Source organism: Pan troglodytes, chromosome 21, assembly GCF_028858775.2.
Source record: "Pan troglodytes isolate AG18354 chromosome 21, NHGRI_mPanTro3-v2.0_pri, whole genome shotgun sequence".
Classification (NCBI taxonomy): domain Eukaryota; kingdom Metazoa; phylum Chordata; class Mammalia; order Primates; family Hominidae; genus Pan; species Pan troglodytes.
In genome coordinates this window covers 11,346,093-11,351,538 of record NC_072419.2, presented here as the reverse complement: position 1 = coordinate 11,351,538, position 5,446 = coordinate 11,346,093, and positions in this window count along the sequence as shown.

Here is a 5,446-nt window from a genome sequence, read left to right as displayed (position 1 = left end):
TAAAAACCACAGAGCAATACCACCTTACTCCTGCAAGAATGGCCATAATAAAAAATATCAAAAAACCAGTAGTGTTGGTGTGAATGCAGTGATCAGGAAACACTTCTACACTGCTGGTGGGAATGTAAACTAGTACAGCCACTATGGAAAACAGTGTGGAGATTCCTTAAAGAGCTAAAAGTAGAACTACCATTTGATCCAGCAATCCCACTACTGGGTATCTACCCAGAGGAAAAGAAGTCATTATTCGAAAAAGATACTTGTACACGTATTTTTAAAGCAGCACAATTCACAATTGCAAAATCGTGGAACCAACCCAAATGCCTATTAATCAATGAGTGGATAAAGAAACCGTAGTACATATATATGATGGAATACTACACAGCCATAAGAAGGAATGAATTAACAGCATTTGCAGTGACCTGGATGAGATTAGAGACTATTATTCTAAGTGATGTAACTCAGGAATGGAAAATCAAACATCGTATGTTCTCACTGATATGTGGGAGCTAAGCTGTGAGGACGAAAAGGCAAAAGAATAATATAATGGACTTTGAGGACTTGGGTGGAAGAGTGGGAGGTGGGTGAGGGTTAAAAGGCTACAAATATGGTGCAGTGTATACTGCTCACGTGATGGTTGCACCACTCACAAATCACCACTAAAAAACTTAATCATGTAATGGCCGGGTGTGGTGGCTCACACCTGTAATCCCAGCACTTTGGGAAGCCAAGGAGGGTGGATCATGAGGTCAGGGTTCGAGACCAGCCTGACTAACATGGTGAAACCCCATCTCTACTAAAGATACAAAAATTAGCTGGGTGTGGTGGCGGGCGCCTGTAGTCCCAGCTACTCATGAGGCTGAGGCAGGAGAATGGCATGAACCCAGGAGGCGGAGGTTGCAGTGAGCCGAGATCGCACCACTGCACTCCAGCCTGGGTGACATAGTGAGACTCCGTCTCAAAAAAAAAAAAAAAAACAAAAAAACTTCCTCATGTAACCAAACACCACCTGTACCCCAATACCCCAATAACTTATGGAAAAATGAAAATTTAAAAAATGCATGTATTTTTATTTTTATTTTGAGAGACATGGTCTCTCTCTGTCACTCAGGATGGAGTGCAGTGGAGTGATCATAGTTTACTGCAGCCTTGGACTCCTAGGCTTAGCCTTGAACTCCTGGGCTCAGCCTTGAACTCCTGGGATCAGGTGATCCTCCTGCCTCAGTGTCCCAAAGTGCTGGGATTTCAGGTGTGAGCCATTGCCCCTGATCTAAATGCATCTAAAATAATTTAGAGAAGTGCCTTGGTGGGGACCATGCAAGTGGCAGAAATGATTATTTTTTTCAGTATTTTTTTCAGTTTTACTTAGACTAAAACTGTCACAAAAATCCTAAGAGGCTTAAGCGTGAGTGCAAAAAAAAAAAAAAAAAAAAAAAAGATGAAGATAGTCCTGTAACACAAGTGCAAGAGGGTGAGAAGATGAACCATTAAAATGAATGATATTTAAAAGTACATGTATGTAATGTTATACATAAGCATCAGCACATATTGAGAATGCTCACTGAGTGGGTGTCCAACCTGAAAAGTTTGGAGAACACTGCTTCTGAACCTGGATGAGGACCAGCGAGCCTCAGCACAGGTGTGGGCTTCCTTTTGCTCCTCTCCTTTGATTTACTCTACTGCCCTTTGGGTTGGTAAGGACCTCAGAGGTCAACAGCCTTGTCCAAAGTTACACTGGTGCTCATTGGCCAAGCCAGGACTCTTCACTCCAAAGGCAGCTCCCAGCTGCTTTCCTGTCTGCCCCATTCTTCTCGGAGGTACGAAGAGGGACCCCAACAACCTTTGCACCTTGTCCACTGGTTACCTTCTGCAGCCCCCACTCCCTTAAAGAATAAGCAGGTTTTGGACAAGGGGAATTTGGAGCTGGGTCCTGCTCTGAATTTCATCAGTTCTGTTGTATCCATAGTAGAGAATGCCTCACATGGTCCTTGTCCCAGTCAGGGCCATGTTCATGGGCTTTTTCTTCTGCCCTGGATCAGGAGGTGGCTGTTGTAGTCCTTAGGACCATGTCCAAACAATTGCTAACAAGTAGGTATGAAGTTGCCCGTTGATTAATAAAAGACTCCATCGTTAAGCAAAAGTTTGTCTATATCTGAGTCCATATTCAACAAAAGCCATATCTGAGTCCAGGTGCAGTGGTTCACGCCTGTAATCCCAGTACTTTGGGAGGCCGAAGTGGGCGGATCACCTAAGTTCAGAAATTTGAGACCAGCCTGGCCAACATGGTGAAACCCCATCTCTACTAAAAATACAAAAATTAGCTGTGTGTGGTGGTGGGTGCCTGTAATCCCAGCTACTTGGGAGGCTGAGGCAGGGGAATCACTTGAGCTCAGGAGGCAGATGTTGCAGTGAGCTGAGATCACACCACTGCACTCCAGCTTGGGCAACAGAGCTAAAAAAATAATAATAATAAAACAATTAAAAAGCCATATCTGAAAAGCCAATTGCTGTCATGATGGTTTTATAGGACAATTGTCGTCTAGAGGTAACACATGGGCTTCCAGTCTAGGAGTTCATTCAATGTATAATAAAGGGCCCCAACCATGTTGGCTCATGCCTGTAATGCCAGCAGTTTGAGAGGTGGAGGTAGGAGGATTGCTTGAGCCCAGGAGTTCAAGGTTGCAGTAAGCCGTGTTTGCGGCAGTGCGCTCCAGCCTGAGTAAAAGAGTGAGACCCTGTCTCTAAAAAAAACACAACAAAACGAAAGTATAATAAGGGAGTTGTTGAGCATCTGTCACATGTCAGGTACTGTTCTAGGTGCTGTGGATACCAGGTTCCTGCTTGCTCATTCTAGTGGAGAGTGGAGAAACAAAAATATTCATCATGAATCACAAATCGTGGCAGTTGAATGATTGCCCACATTTTTTTATCCATCCTCCCTGTGGACACAGGCCTGCCTGGCCTCACTATGGATGGAGGGCATTTCCCCACTCTTTGAGTTTGGGCTTGATCACAAGGATATGCTTTGGCCCATAAAATGTGGTAGAAAGGATGTTGTGTCTGTTTTGAGCCTAGGCCTTGAGAGAGCCTAGGCCTTGAGAGAGTTCACATCTTTCTGCTTGCTCTATTGTTCCTCTGCTATTACCATGAGAAAAACGGGCCCAGTCTCATCCCAGCAAGAGGTTGAGAGACATGTGGAACAGAACTGCCTCCCCTGACCCACAGCCCTTCCATGAGGAGCACAGGTGCCCAGCTGAACCCCAGCCAACCTGCAGTTGTGAGTGATAATAAATGCCTGCTGTTTTTAACCATGGAGTTTTGAGGTGGCTTGTTACACAGCGATAGCTGACTGATACAAGAAGAGAATGGCGAAGTGGAAACAGATAATGATGCAGTAGCAGAAGGAACCTACTTTAGAGAGAATGGCCTGGAGAAGCCTGGTGAGGAGCTGACATTTAGGCTGAGATCTGAAGTTTGAGAAGGAGCTTGTCACATAATGCAGGGAAGGGAGTGGAAACAGACAAAGGTCCTGAGGCTAGAAGGAACTGGTTGTGTTTCAGGAACTGACAGAGAAACTGCATGGCTGAAACAGAGTTTGTCAGGGAAATAGGGGTCTAGTGACCTTGTAGAAAGGCACAGGGCTTTTGAAGCCAGTGCAAGAGTTTGGATTCTATTTAGGTACAATGGGAAGTTTTTGAAAAGTTTTAAGGAGAGAGGGTGAGTCAGATTTTAGATTTTTAATAGATTATTTCTGTTTCTGTGAATGGAAGCAGGAACATCAGTTAGGAGGCTGTCGTAGACATCCAGATGAAAGATGATGGTAGTGAGTAGAAGTTGCTGAGAACTGGATTAATAATGCATTTTTGAGTGGGTATCATAGGATCTCAAGATTTCTGACTTGGAGCGTGATGGAAAACTACTGTCAGTTACCAATTCCTTAACCCCAAAAAGCCATCCCTGGAAATCTAATGGAGAGAAAGGAAGGTAGATGGTGGGTTGGGCATGTGGCATTTGTCTGTGAGCACACATACTGCATCAGTGCAGTAACTCATATTGTGGAGCACTTGCTATGTTCTAAGCACTGCACTAAACACTTGGCATTCTCACACCAACTCCATGAAGCAGGTCAAGATCTCTACCTTACAGATCAGGAAACAGAGAGACCACGAGGATAAGTGACTTTCTCAAAGTCACACACAGCTGGTAAGAGAAGCAAAGTGTTCTGGGGCCTGGCACAGTCTCTGTCATGGCCATGCCCCAGAGGAGTGCCTCAGGTATCTGAATGGTGTTTCAGTTTGCCATTGCAAGGCTTTCAGTTCTGAGCAATGGCCCCCAATACTGTGGCACCAGAGCTTGGATACCTGGATGTTCAAGGCCCCTGAGTCCCTCTCATGTGTAGGCTCATGGCATAAACTTTTCGGAGTCCTTGTCTACATATTCCTGGCCCCAACTTGCAAGCTTAGCTTTGCTCCCAGCTATGGATGGTGGCTGATGCACTTAAGAAACCTCTTTCTTGGTTAACACATGATTCCCCAGACTTAACATCTGCTTTTCAACTAGAGTTTTAAAGCAAATGGAAAAAAAATCTTGTCTTTTGGACCCAAAGTTTTAAGTCCCCTTTGAGATCTGGGAAGTCAAATTCTCGGGCTAATGCCTGGTTTGATGGTGACGGGCATGGGAGTCTCTTGCATTTTTTAGGCATATTCCCAGGAATGGCTTTCTTCCCCCACTCCAACACAATGAGCTCTCAGGCCAGCTGTAACATCTCTCCAGGGGTCCTCTGATTTTCCTCCTTCTCTTTGTTCAGTCAGTTTCCTTTCCTGCCAGCTCCCATTCTTCCCACCAGCAGGAAGAGAGGACAAAACCCGGAGCCAAAGCTTCCTTCAGCTGGCCCGCACCATGCCCTGGACAGCTCTGAGACATGCAGAGAACAATGGAGCCCTGGAGAGCCCGGGGCCGGCTTCCTCTGGACAATCTTCATCCTCACCTGATGTTTCTGCTGAAGTCACTTTGCTCTCATGGAAAGGTGTTGGCATTTGTGCCTTGGGGGTTGAGGTTTCCCTGTGTCCATATGGAGAGGGACCCTGTGTGCTAAGAAAGGGGAGGAAAGTTCGTGAACTTGAAATTCTCAGTATACTGCATCCCTGGTTCTTCGATCACCCAAACAAGAGGGCAGAGCTCAAGGCCAGCCAGGTCTTGCCTTTCCCTGGCCTGTACCTAGAGACGAAGGTCCCGGCCCATATGGCCTCAGCCCAGGCTGGAGGCCAGTGCAGAGGCTCCTGCCTCTCTCTGCCTGAGTTCTTTCTCTGGTGTGCTTGGAGCCACCCTCACCCTGTGAGGCAGGGCTGTTGGTCAATAAAGGCTCCAGCTCCCTTGCTACTGGGTGGGCAGATTCTGAGGTGTGTCCTGTGGTGTCTCAGTGGGTCCCCAGGGTGGGTGGTACAGT